At 45.2% G+C, this 14,633-nt stretch overlaps 1 long non-coding RNA gene across 3 annotated transcripts in view; it reads left to right on the top strand.

The window, feature by feature from the left end:
• The first annotated feature begins 1,234 nt into the window (after positions 1 to 1,234).
• Positions 1,235 to 14,633, top strand: part of LOC109498211 — a 51,268-nt gene continuing 37,869 nt past the window's right edge. For 2 of the 3 annotated variants that reach the window (XR_006595657.1, XR_002740838.2), the window contains exons 1-3: positions 1,235 to 1,397; positions 5,595 to 5,668; positions 7,244 to 7,331. This is a non-coding gene — a long non-coding RNA (uncharacterized LOC109498211). Of the gene's footprint in view, positions 1,398 to 5,594; positions 5,669 to 7,243; positions 7,332 to 11,005; positions 11,665 to 14,633 lie in introns of those variants that run through there. The other variant, XR_006595658.1, reaches the window with a different exon arrangement.

Genomic DNA, 14,633 nt, shown 5'->3' with positions numbered 1-14,633 from the left:
TGCTGATGAAAGGGACATTCCTTTTCCTCCTCATTCAAGACACAGAGATTTTTCTCTCTAGCATCATTGTTTTGAGTTGGGTGTAATCTGTTTGCATTTCTGCTCTCCGCTCCCCAGGGGAAGCAGAGTCAGGCTCTGCACCCGCCTCCTAAAAGTGCACTGGGACATCTCCCTGCCTCCTCCACCAGCCTCACCCCTCCCCCACACCAGCCCCACCCTCACCCCTCTGGCCCACCCCCACTCAGCTCTCTCTACCTGGCAGTTTCCTCTTCCTTTCATCTCTGTGTTTCCAGTAACTGATTGTTTGCTTACTGGGCTGAAATGAACTTCAAATGCTTGTTTAAAATGATCTGTCAATAAAACATGTAGCTTGAAGCGCTTCATAAACTCTAAAAATTCATGCACAGGCAGCATCAGCCTTTTGATTCGTTTTTTTGGCCTCTTAACAACCACTCAAATCTGTGGCAACAGCTGAAAGAAGATTCCAGTTACCAAGCACCAGGGCTTCCTCTGGATTTGACTTCAGCCTGAGCTCTCTTGAAACGCAGATCTGGGGGCGCCTGGGTGGCGCAGTCGGTTAAGCGTCCGACTTCAGCCAGGTCACGATCTCGCGGTCTGTGAGTTCGAGCCCAGCGTCGGGCTCTGGGCTGAAGGCTCGGAGCCTGGAGCCTGTTTCTGATTCTGTGTCTCCCTCTCTCTCTGCCCCTCCCCTGTTCATGCTCTGTCTCTCTCTGTCCCAAAAATAAATAAACGTTGAAAAAAAAAATTAAAAAAAAAAAAAAAACGCAGATCTGCATCCCTTTTTCTGAGACAGGAAGGAACCTGAAGGAACTCTCTCAGTAAATTATTAATAACTCATCCAAGCTCCACTGGGAACAAACCACTCTGAGAGCAGGCACTATCGTTATATGGGTGCACACCAGCAGAGGTGTCAGCCACAGGGCGTTCCTACCTCATATTTCTTTGCCTCCACATCCTGGAATCCCCACAGGCCCTGGAGAAATGCTGAATGTCCAGGATGGAGCATGAACCAGTTCATATCCCATCCCATATAGCCTTCTTACAATGTAATATAACGTTGACACTCCTCCATCAAGAAATGGAGTCTATGTTCCCTCCCCTTGAACTTAAGCAGAACTTTGTACTCCTTGAGCAATAGAATGGAGTGGATTGATGCTACACAACTTTTGAGACAAGGTCATAGAAGTTACCATGGTTTCCATCTTGCTCTCTTTCTCCAGACCTGCACTTTGGAGTCTGAGCTGACATGTAAGAAGTCCAACTACCCTGAAACTGCCCTACTGGAGAGACCAGATAGAGAGACACATGGAGAGAGAGGTTAGAGGAGCCCTCAGATCTTGAATCTTCCCAGCATCGACAAGCAAGCCTGTGAGTGGGTGAGCACGTGATGTTTCTTTCTTTTTTTTTAATGTTTATTTATTTTTGAGAGACGGAGAGTGAGCAGGGGAGGGGCAGAGAGAGAGGGAGACACAGAATCCGAAGCAGGCTTCAGGCTCCAAGCTGTCAGCTCAGAGCCTGACACAGGGCCTGAACTCATGAAGTATGAGATCATGACCTGAGCCAAAGTCGTACACTTAACCAACTGAGCCACCAAGGCACCCCGAGTGATATTTCAAATGATTCTAGCACCGGGCTTCAAGCTGCCCCACCAAGGTGAGTCTCCCCACTGTGCCCTGTCTGAATTCCTGACTCACAAAATCTGTGATCATTATAAATGGTAGTTTATATCACTAAATTTTGGAATAATTTGTTAAGCAGCCAAAGCAATTAGAATTCAGTTTGATCTCAAACTATAAAGTAGAACCTACTGTTACCAAGGTGACTGCAAATATCCAATTGATTCATTATGAGCTGATTTTATGAATCCTTTCAGAGTTACGGGATTCTCAAAAGATGCTGAATTCACCAACAAAGCCTTGGTTACCACCTTGGGTCAGTTCATGATCTATATGCTCTTCACCTGAAAGGGGCTTCAGGCCTCCTAATTATTGTTACATATCACTAAGACTTCAAGCAAAATAAATAGGAGATGGCTATCCTGCCAGACATTCTGGAAGAAGGCAACTCTTTTACTGAGGGACTTCCTTATAAAAAATTGTTTTGCTAGGTAATAATTGCATGCATGCATTTTAAATTGTTCCCTTAATCAATCAACTAGGAACCCATCATGTGCCCGGTATTGGGTGCTGTGAAGAACCTATCATTCCAGACCTCTGTATGAGGCTTAATGTTTTCAGTTATAAGAAATAGAAAACCCTATTACAAATGACTTTAAGCAAGAGGAAAATTTAACTTACACGACAAGAAGTCCAGAGTAGGGCAGCTCCAGAGTAGATTCATTCAGTGGCACAATGATGTCATCAAAGACCAATGTTACTTCCACCTTTCTGCTCTACTATCCTCGGTGGGTCCTGCTCAGACTAACTTGCCTCATGGTCCCAATATAGCTGCCACAGTTCCAGGCATCAACAGGCATACAAGACAATGACCAGAAGGAGAAAAGGGACTATTTCTTTGGTATCTATTTCTTGACTTAAACTACTTATGGTTTACCCTGTGGAGCTGGACATGGGACCCCTCTGAAGACATGGAAGGTGGACAGCAGGAAGTAGAACATAGGCCTCATCCAACAGTGTCTGCTCCAAACTCAATCTGGTTAGGGAAGATAGGACTAACAAATGAGACACCTAGACTCTAGTTACACTCTCTCACAGTACTTGAAGTTTCTCTCTGGCTGCTTCCTCCTTCCTGAGGATACCATAAGAGTGTCCATTCATAGTTCTTGCTACAATGTCCTCAGCTCCTTAGAGAAAATCCATGACTCAAAGAGCTCAAAATCTAAGTATCTTTCCTAACAATCACCTGCTGGAGTACATGAGCACCTTTTTGTTCAGGACAAAATGCCTGGGGAAATAAAGTAGGATTCCTATCTTGATTGACACTCCTTGTGGGAAGAGCTGGTTTGCAGACCATTGCCTGTGGAGAAATGGGAAAGGCCAGGAAGAGGAAGTTGGGAAGGCAGCTGCCATTTCTCAAGCTGTGGAGAGAGGCTGCCACTCGTCTCTTGGAGGAGGGAACTGGAAGGCCAAATCCAGGCCACCACACTCTTGCATATGATGCACAAACGAAGAATGGTTTTTACATTTTTTTATCGCTGGAAAAAACCAAAAGAAGACTATTTCATGACAAGTGAAAATTGTGTAGAATTCCAATTTCAGTGGCCATAAATGAAGTTTTTTGGAACACAGCTGTGCCTGTGTATTTACATATTTCATACGGCTATGTTCCCACTACAACAGCAAAATTAAGTAGCTATGACTCAGACCAAATGGCCCCTGGAACATTAACATATTTACTGTCCGGCCCTTTGCATTAAAAGTGTGCTGTCCCCTAGGGCACCTGGGTGGCTCAATCAGTTAAGCACCAACTTCAACTCAGGTGGTGATCTTGCAGTTCGTGGGTTCAAGCTCTGCATGGAGCTCTCTGTGGTCAGTGTGGAGCCCACTTTGGATCCTCGGTCTCCTTCTCTATCTGCCCCTCCCCTGCCTGCTCTCTCTCTCTCTCTCTCAAAAATAAATAAACATTTTTTAAAAAGTGTGCTGACCCCTGACTTGGAGTAAAAGTCCTGATGAGGCCCCCAGATATGGGGGGGTGGGGGCAGGGGAGAGGGGTATGCCTAGAGCCTCCAGAGCTACCAGCCCTCTGCCCCTTTGCAGGCAAGGCTCTTTCTTCCCATTTGAGCAAGAAAGGAACATTCCATCTAATCCATTTAGAACAAGGTTCTAAGACTGGCTGCACATTAGAATCACCGAGGAGCTTTTTTTTTTAATGTTTATTTATTTATTTTGTTTTTTTAAAAAAATTTTTAAATATTTGTTTATTTTTGAGAGAGAGAGAGAGAGTGAGAGCAGGAGAGGGGTGGAGAGAGGGAGACACAGAATCTGAAGCAGGCTCCAGGCTCTGAGTTGTCAGCACAGAGCCCGACATGGGGCTTGAACTCACGAGCTGTGAGATCATGACCTGAGACAAAGTCAGACGTTTAACCGACTGAGCCACCCAGGCACCCCTATTTATTTTGAAGGAGAGAGAGAGCACGGAGGAGGGGCAGAGAGAGAGGAGAGACAGAATCCCAAGCATGCTCTATGCTGTCAGTGCAGAGCCTGATGCAGGGCTCGGTCTCATGAACTGCGAGGTCATGACCTGAACTGAAATCAAGTCGGATGCTTAACCGAGTGAGCCACCCAGATGCTCCTCACCAAGAAGCCTTTTAAAAATACCAATCATGGTCCCCCCACCCTCCAAAACCAATTAAAGCAAAATCTCTGGGGATGGGCCCAGGCATCCATGTCTTTCAAAAAACTCCCACATGATTGCAGAGTGCAGTCAAGTTCGAGAACCACTGCTAGAGGCTTGTTTGCCAAAATCAGGCCTAGTCTCTGGAGCTTTGTCCAAGCGCACCCATCACCCACCCTTAGGCAGATGTTTTGGAAACAGCCCAGGCCGCCATGCAAGGCAATAAGACAAGGCAAAGCAAGCCGTGGTTAACCCCGTTTTTACAGGTGCACTGTCAAATGACCTCACCTGTGCACAGGTGAGTTCCACAGGTTTCCTGGGAGGAGGAGCCCTTGCCACCAGAGATCCCCACATATGACAGAAGACATACAGTGTGTTACCCTAACTGCCACTCACTGGTTTACTTTCCTTCACCTAAGAGGGGGCAAACAAGAGCCTGGTATCTGCCTCACCCAGGGACAGTGTGGATGCAGGTCTTTCTCCATGACACCAGAGACCTCCCTTCTCCTTGGCATGTAGCTGAAGATGAACCACATGCCTTCTTTCCTTCATTCCCTCACTCAACAGCTATTTACAGGCACCAACACTTACTACACCCTGAGGATTTTTCAAATACGGTGACGAATAAGCACCCCAAAAGAGCTCATAGACCAGGGGAAGAGAATCAGCCAAATTAACCCAAAGTAGGAAACGCTGGAAAAGAATCAGTTTGGGGAGGAGTCCTTAGTTCTGTTCTGGAAAGTGAACGTTTGAGATGGCTTATGGATATCCTGGTGAAGATGTCTCGTTTGTTTGTGTGTTTGAATCTGGAGTTCAACGAAAAAGTCAAAGCTGAAGATATTAATTAGGGAGTCATCAGCATATTGGTGGCACAACATCTCATATGCAGATGAGACCCAGGGGACAGGGAAGGGGCTGCCAGAAGGTTTAAAAGCAAACCAGAAGAGGGCATATCAGGGAAGCTAAAAGGGGTGGTTATTTCCAGCAGGAGGAGGGAGGTAACCCTGTTGGATGCTGATAAACAGTCCAGTAAGAGGGCAAACAGAAGAGTGACCACTGTGTTGGCAGCATGGACATTATTGCCAACCCAGACACAGCTGCTTCAGTGAAACAGTAGAGGCAGAATCCAGACAGAGGTGGGCTGAAGAGCAAATGTGAGGTGACCGAGCGAAGGCAGGGAGTGTGGACAACTCCCTAGAAGGTTTTCACCAAGAGGGAGCAAAGAACTGGATGGCAGGAGGACGCATGGTCAAAATGAATATATTTTGTTTTGTTTTAAGGTGAGCTATATTAGTGGACATTTATACTTTGGGAAACGGATCCAGGAGAAAGAAGACTGATGTGTTGAAAGAAGGTGAGTCAAGCACAGGAGTGAAGTTGCTGAGAAAGGGAGGAATCCAGGCAAAAATGGGCAGACTCCCCTCTGTGGTGAGGGGAGTGTGGTGAGAGGGAAGATGGATAATGTGAGTACGGGCCCGAAGAGGCTGGTAGATCGGATGGCAGAAAGATGTAGGAGTTTCTGTCCAAGTCCTTCAATTCTCTTTGAATTAAGAGGTAAGGTTCATCAGCAGAGGCAGGCAGGGGAAGACACAGAGGAGTTTTAAGAAAAGAGAAGAGACTATTCACCACCTTGGTGAATTTAAAAGCCACCATACTAGGGCAACTAGGGGTAGCTAGACTGCGGTGAATGCTCATTTAAGGTAGGGGGTCATGACATTGAAATGGGGGGGGGGGAAATAACCCCATTGTGTGATTCACCCCAGCTACATTCAGCTGCAACGAGGTGAATAGTTGGGTTCAACTACAGCGGTGACTGTGCAAGGAAAATGTAAGAGAAGAGAAGGAGTGGTTATGATCAACTGCTGATTCTAGAGTAGACAAGAAAGGAAGTGAGGCCAAAGGGAGAGAGGAATAATGACAGAACCATAGGGGCAATGGACGGGTGGTCCTGAGGGGATCAGGGAATTCTTCAGTGTGGGTGCCAGAGAGCCAGAGGAAGACTAGATCATTCTCAGAGAAGAGAATCCTTGAAACCAAATTTTAGACTAAGAGCAGTTGCTGGTGACGGTGTGATCTAGGTAACCAAGACAGTGGAAGGCCAAGCTGGGTTGCAGAAAGATTTTTGGAGGTGAGGTCAAGGAATGAAGAAGCCAGGGTGTTGGATGGATCATGCAAATAGATGCATTACCTTATTTTACCCCCACAACAACTCTCGAATTGTCCCAGTTGACAGATGAGGAAACAGCCCCAGAGATATGTAGCAATTTGCCCAATGTAACATGACTAATAACTTCCAGAGAACCTGGGCTCCCTTGACCTCTAGTTCAGGGCCCGCTCAGCTTCCTGTGTCACAGATCCAAAGCTCAGCAGAGCCAGCCCCCTAATTTTCACTTTGGATGAAAATCCAACTTTAAAGCTTTGGCAGGTATCGCTTTTCCTGACTCCTGGGCATTTGGCATTGGTTAGTGTATGTTTCCAGAGATACTTTTCTGCGTGGAGGCTAAAAATGGGGAATATATTTCTGTTTGACTAAGAAACATGTAATCCCAAGGCCTCTACGCATTTTTTTAAGCTTCCAAATAACAGCGATCTATGCAAGTGGGAGAGACAGGAAAGCACTGAGTTGTTTGAAAACATGATCCCAAGAGGAGGGAAAAAGGATTTTCCAAGGCTCTCCCACACTGAGCGGAGCTCTGTATTTCAGAGGGCCTGGGGGCCCTTATGTCTCACAAGTCAGAAGCTTTGCCCTGGAGTCCTGTGTGTGCACAGATAGGCACAGTGGAATCAGCCCTGGTGGCCTTGAAAGCCACATTCACCATCAGCAGGAGTCTTTGCTGTGGCAAAGCCTTCAACACATGACTCTGGAGGAAAAGATGTTCCATAGCCCTCATCACTATCAGAAATGACCTTGTTAATTGCTTACATGTAGGTACTTCTATGTATGTTCCATGGAGTCAAGGACATTGGTTACTGCTGGATCCCCAACTCTTACAACAGTGTCTGGCACACAGCAGGAGGTCAGTAAATATTCTTTGAGTGGATATAGTACAGTTTCCAAGTCGGACCATTTTTGTTAGCTACCAGCAAGACAAAGGGTACTGTCCTCTCGTTGGTCATGGGGTAAGGAAAGCCAGGTAGCCAGCTTTAGTCAGCTACCCAGTGGCCAAAGGTTATTGCCATGTGGTCATAGAGGAGGTCAAGGGCATCTGCCCTATTCATATCTCTCCCCAGGGTTTTTGACATTTATTTGTTTGTTGTTAGTAATGAGTACTATTAAGAACTTCTTTGACAAATGGCCCATTTCATTAAAGTCACCAAATATCTTTTCTATCCAAATCTTATATAAGCAATAATTATTAGTAACGGCTATTATTTACTGATTGACCACAATGTGCCACACATATATTATCTCATCAAGTTCTTAAAACAACTTTTAGATCTGTACTATTATCCCTGTTTTACTGGTGAAGAAACTGAGGCTTGGAGAAGGTAAGAAACTTGGCCTAGGGCATATAGCTCTTAAGCAACGGACACAAGATGTGAGTCAAGTGAGCCCAAAGCCCATGCTCTTAACCACCATGCTGTACTGTCTCTCACAAGGTAACAAAATCAGTAAATTTTTTTCCTTCTTATATCAACATTCCACAAGGAGGGACATCTAGCTCAAATCCTGTCATACCTGGATTACTCAGTTATTTGCTGGTAGGCAGCAAAACTGCCTTTCTGGGTTGACTGGGCCACAAAGGTCATCTCTTCCTGGTGTGCTAGTACGTCAGACCAGAACTAAAGTGGTGACCAGGCATGGGAACACTTACCTGCCCAAGAATAACGCAGATGGAAGCAGCAGGGTGAAAGGAAAGTGTGTTTTCTATCCATTTGTGGTCTTCCCTCTATGGGTCTGCCTCCCCTTCTCGCACTTGTCTTGGAAGGAGATGGGCATAGGTGAATTAATTCACAGGAACGTTCCAGTGCTCTAGGAAGGTACTTTTCCAAGGCCTCTAAAGCAATCATCTAAATCATCTTTTTTTTAAAAAAAAAAAAAAACGTTTTTATTTATTTTTGAGACAGAGAGAGACAGAGCATGAACGGGGGAGGGTCAGAGAGAGAGGGAGACACAGAATCTGAAACAGGCTCCAGGCTCTGAGCGGTCAGCACAGAGCCCAACGCAGGGCTCGAACTCACGGACCGTGAGATCATGACCTGAGCCGAAGTCGGACACTCAACCGACCAAGCCACCCAGGCGCCCCATCATCTAAATCATCTTAATGACACCCTCATTAGGTCATGTGTCCATTCCACCACCTAAGAAAGACCAAAGCCCACCCAAATTCTTCTTGATGATATTTTCAGTAACAAAGTTACCTGTTACCGATGGCTCCTGGCATTCTCTAAGGAAGTGATTCTCCTGTCAGGGTAAAGAAGAAAAATCTGTTCTCTCCTGTTAAATTGCTGGTTTCCTATGACAGCTTGGTAGCTGTTGCCACATCCGGCATCCCTCTCTTCCCTTGAGCCCTCAGACCTTACCAGGTAAACCAGCACATTAACTCCTACCAGTGCCATCCCTGTCCCACTGGAGGGCAATGAACTCTGGAACTCCCATCGGAAGGGGGTCAGAGTTCAGACTGATTTAGAAAGGATGAGGGTCTTTCCGCGTCCATTTTTTAGAAAAGGCTTTTGCAAATTCCACCCTCTCAGAAGACCCATCCCACACCGCTTTTTTAGTGGCCTTCCTCAGAGGAAGCCATAGAGTGGCCCTCCGCTTTCTGTCAGGGTTGACAGTCCAAAATCAATCTCTCATCTGCTCCACTGGCAGCGCACACAATTTTGGGTGCCAGCAAAGTGGTAGTTTAGCTGAAGGGGTTCGAGCGGAAAGGAAAAGATACATAACTGCAGCTGTGCTGAGTCATGACATCAGGGTCTGGAAAGTGAAAAAGGTATGGAATGGAGAAAGGGGAAGGGTGTTTATTTGGAAACCGTCTCACACAGTCCAAATTAAACAGGCTGCTTTTTCAAGTCCACTTTCCATCTCTGGCCCTTCTCTCTGCTAGTTCTTACCTCTCCTAAGATCCCTCTCTCTTAATTCAACATCTCACTTCCATGAGTCCAGGGGGTTCTTCGGATCCTCCGAGGCCTGAGATGTCCGCATAAACTCCTATCACTCGTCTCCTAAAATGCCAAGAACAGATCAAGGCTCACATTTGCTCTTTGAAGTCTTTCCTAAAATTGCCGGCATCTCTAATTTCTCCCCTTTCTCCCCAGTCCTGAAACTTACTGACTCAATTATCAATTTGAGCACTCGAGCCTCTATTCAGCCTAACAGAGACTATTGCTCTTTTCGTCTTCACCATTCTCAGATTGTTTCACGTATGTATCTTATCTTCCTGGGAAAACTGTAAGCTCTCTGGGGTCTAGGACTGCGTCACGTAGTCCTTTTGTATGTGACACTGTGTATCCTTGTGGTTCTGAATACATAGGAAGAACTTAAATTCATGAAGCTGCATCGAGCTAAACAGAATTAAAGAGGGGCACATTAGCAAAACAAGAAGCCACTGGACATTCATCAGGAAAATGGTTAGTGGCCTCCAATTTCAGGTGAATAAATCCTAGAATGAGCTCAAAGTGTGCGCCACAATGACACATGGGCCAGTACCTGTTATAACAGGTACAGTAGGTAAGCTGATAAAGAGTTCCAAGGCTGGATTCAGTGGCTGCACACGGAATGGGGGAGAGGAGGAAGATCCATGCTTCATTTGGACCAAGGCTCAACACCAAACCGTAGGCCGAGCCGTACTGCCACAATGGCAGAGCTTCCCTGGAGTAGGTGCTAGGTTCACAGGACTTGCTGCTCACAAATTGATTTTTGCACTATTTGAGATCTCCGTGATCATCCAGTTTTCAAGGAACATTTAACCTCAACCATTGCCTATGTTGAAGAAAAAGTAATTCATCAATTTGTCTAATTGGGAATTTAACTGACAGCTCTAAGATTTGGGGTCTCCCCCCAGGAATTGGAACTATGACTCCTGGTTCTCTCACTAGCATATATGAGCTCTGAAAGGACCTTCTTTCTCCTGGCCTCCCTTACAGATATTAGCAAGAAGGAATTTTCTAGCTACTTTATGATGGGGAGAAATCAGCAACCTGAGAAAAGGCAGAGCTCTCTAGAGTATCCAGTGAGGTTAATGGAAGACTTGGGAGTATCTTTCAGAGCTAGGGAGGGACTTTAGCAAGCACCAGCTCCACCACTGGTTTATAGGCCAGGAGTCTGAGGCCCTGGCACTTCTGTGACCTCCCCAAGGTCACAGCTTGACAACAATGTTCTTGGCTTCAGTCTTTTAACCTCCGGTCCCAGGTTTTCCCAGCACATCAGGAGGAAAAGCATGCAAAGAATAAAAAAGTGAGGTAAAACTCTGTGGCAAAATTTGATTGGCGAGATATGATTTCACTTAGACGTGGAGTCTAAAAAGACAAAACAAACAAACAAAAAACAACAACAACGATGGACATGTAAACAAAGAGCAAACAGATGGTTGCCAGAGGGGAAGGGTGGGCAGAGGAGGGGATGAGGGAAATAGATAAAGGGGATTAAGAGGTACAAACTTCCAGTTATGAAATAAATAAGTCATAGAGATGAAAAGAGCAGCATAGGGAATATAGTTAATAATATTGTAATAATGTTGTTTGGTGACAGATGGTGACTATACGTAGCATGGTGGCATTGAGTGATATACAGAATTGTCGAATCAATATGTTGTACATCTGAAACTAATATAACATTGTACATCAATTATACTTCTATAATTAAAGAAGATAAAAACCGATGGGCGAGAAGAGCAATGTCCTTTGAGAGCCCACGAAGAACTGCAAAAGGAAACTTCCACAGAGCACCTAGAATTGGCTGAGAAGCTCACAGTTGCCAGAAAAAGAAGGAGCACTGGACCCAGTAGGTTCGTTTTCTAGGGCTGTGCCATCAGCAATACCACAGGCTAGGTGTCTTAAACGGGAGAAATGTTACTTCCTCGCAGTTCTCAAGGCCAGAAGTCTGAGCCTGAGGTGTCAGCAAAGTTGGTTTCTTCTGAGGCCTCTCTCCTCAGCTTGTGGATGGCCACCTGCTCCCTGGGCCTTCACAAAGTCTTCCCCCTTGTGGGCAGCTGTGTCCTAATCTCCTCTTCATATAAGGACACCAGTCACATCGGATTAGGACTCACTAAATCTCCTCATTTAAACTAAACTACTTCTGGGGTGCCTGGGTGGCTCAGTCGGTTAAGCACCCAACTTCAGCTCAGGTCATGATCTCGCGGTTCATGGGTTCAAGCCCCGCGTTGGGCTCTGTGCTGACAGCTTGAAGCCTGGAGCCTGCTTTGGATTCTGTGTCTCCCTCTCTCTCTCTCTGCCCTTCTGCTTGTGCTCTATCTCTCTCTCTCTCTCAAAAACAAATTAAAAAAAAAAAAAAAACATTTAAAAAACTAAATAAACTGAACTACTTCTTTAAAGGTCCTGTCTCCAAATATAGTCACATTCTGAGGTACTAGGGGTTAGGACTTCAACAAAAGAATGGGGGGTGGGGAGGACACAATTCGGCCCATAACACCCAGTACGTTTTTTTCTGAATATACTAGTGGGGAGTTGTCTAAATTCTACAAAGGGAATTTGGGTTAGTCTGGTGGACATTGGCCTAGAAGCCATAGTGGGGCTGGAGTCCCTTGAGTCCAGCAACCAGAGCAGGACTCCCCGAAGAGTCACAGGTCACCCTGCTCTGAACCATGCCACACAATCTTGTCAGATTCTCTTCACCAATCTCCACGATCTCCACGATCTCCACGTGCAAGTACAGAAGAAACAGAAGACTTTCTGAGGTTCTCCCTCTAGTCCATCTACGTGGAACACAACTTCTGGGTTAAAGAGTAAGAGGCAGATACTAACAAGATGAAGGTTCTGCTGCAGCCCTGGCCTGGGCCCAAATGAGCAGTGTGCCCTCAGGCCTTGAGGCTGTCAGGCCGCTGCCAACCCAGCCAGCCTCTACCGAGCAGGCGAGGGGTGGGGGGGCCTCACTCCTCCTCCGGCTTCACACTTTCTTCATATTCTTCCCACATCTGCAGCAGCTTCCTGCAGACAACTCTGTCAGTGCCTGCCTGGGTTTGGAAAACCACAAAAGCAAAAAGCAAAACAGTATTCTAATTAGTAAGAAATACTGTTTTAAGCCTTGAAAACAGTCAATCTTGGGATGCCAGTCGGTTGAGCATCTGACCTCCGCTCAGGTCATGATCTCTTGGTTTGTGAGTTCGAGCCCCGTGTCCAGCTCTGTGCTGACCACTCGGAGCCTGGAGCCTGCTTCGGATTCTGTGTTTCCTTCTCTGCCCCTCCCCCACTTGTGCACGCGTTTTCTCTCTCTCTCTCTCTCTCTCTCTCAAAAATAAATAAATAAACATTAAAAAATGTTTACAAAAAAAGAAAACAGTGAATCTTAAATTCTATAAGAAACCAGTCATAAAGATAGCACAGAAATTGTATCACACAGGGAAAAGTGCATGTTGATTTAAAAAAAAAAAAAAAACATGCAGGCAGTAGGAACTATGTGATGAATTACGCCCCATATTTGGGGCACTGGGACAACAAAGTTCAAAGAAACACCAAAAATGCTTCTCTAACCTTGCCTGGACTCACCTGACCATTCACAAGTGAGCCTGTCCACCTACAAATGTGCAGGTCACTATTAGATGAAACTTTGGTTACTTGTTTACCTAAAATCACACAGCCCTCTGGCCCACACTTGTCAGAAGGAATACATAATATTGGACACAAAGCAAAATGCCAAAAGCCACCCAAAACTTTTGTATTCACACTCCCTTACAGTTACAGTGCTTTTCTTAACAAAGTCAGTGGGGCAGGCCAGTCACATGAGATATCTCCAAATTAGTTAAGGTGACTTCCCACTCACAGCTTCATGGCCCCTTTGCTTCCCGTTGATAATTCAGCATTAGCCAGTCCCAGGGGGTTTTTATGGGCCTGGCACAAAGCACTGCCTTCATGGAAAACATGACATGTCCAAGGAATAGCAAACGGTTCCTCGTGCCTAGCAGCACCTCAGATGTGTTTTGCTTTGTAGAAAGTGAATTTTTCCTCTCAATGTCCAACTACACATGAATCCTAAGGAAGACTGGTTAACCAGGTGTGTGCTATATAGGAATTTAAAAATGAGAAAATCCAAAGTCCAGGGCGCCCTGGGTGGCTCTGCCAGTCAAGCGTCTGACTCTTGATTTCGGCTCAGGTCATGATCTCACTGTCAGGATCAAGCTCCATGTCAGGCTCCATGCTGGCATGGAACCTGCTTAAGATTCTCTCTCTCCCCCTCTCTCTGCCCCTCCCTCATTTGCTCTCTCAAAAAATAGTAATAATAAAATATGTATGTGTGTATATACATATGTATATATGCATATGTATATGTATGTATATGTGTATATATATATATGTGTGTATATATATGTATATATAAAAGATATACTATACATATATATATATATGTATATATAAAAGATATATCATACTATATATATATATATGTAAGAAAATCCAAACTCCATGTGTGGAAAACAAATCATACCGATGGAAAATGTTGTCTTCTCATTTGTTAGTACTTAGCAGATGCACAAGAAAAAGTGAATGAATGAAGGATCCTGACCATTTGGTCCCACACTGGTTCCCATCCTCAATGAGAAAGAGAAATGTCCATGGGGCCTTCATTCCTTTGCAGCTGGGTTCCCAGAGGCCACTCCATAAGCTGCCCAGGAGAGTGTAGGAAGTGAACACCCTATTTCTTAAATGTGTATTTTTTCTGCTGGAACATCAATGATAATAATTAATATCCACATTGGTTTAATAAAAAGTGTTCATTTCCCCCCCATATAATCAAAATAAAAGTTGACACCAAAATAAAGAGCATCAAAAAGGGCTCCAGTATGTAAATGTAATTAGACATCCCCATGACATTCATGGCTTTCATAGCAACAGAATGTTAATTATTCTGCAAAAAGAGAACAAGGCAGGTAAGCATTCATTTGTGGTGATAATACAGTTTGGTTTTTTTATTCACTAGGGAAAGTCTGCCACTAGCCAAACTCTGACGTTATCCTAATCAGGGAAAAGGTCCAGCCCTGACATACTACAGCCTTAAGGAGAGCACAGGGCAGGATGAATCAACCCACCTATTAGGATAACAAATCGAAAAAGAGATCGGACATAGGATAGGTTTAAAGGTAGCCTCCAGAGCCTGGATGAGATGGGAAGTCCCAGCTCTGTACAGGAACTGGCTGTGGGCAGAT

This window comes from Felis catus, chromosome A3, assembly GCF_018350175.1.
Source record: "Felis catus isolate Fca126 chromosome A3, F.catus_Fca126_mat1.0, whole genome shotgun sequence".
Classification (NCBI taxonomy): domain Eukaryota; kingdom Metazoa; phylum Chordata; class Mammalia; order Carnivora; family Felidae; genus Felis; species Felis catus.
Note: the sequence above shows the minus strand (reverse complement) of the source record. Positions and strands in the feature narration are given on the sequence as shown.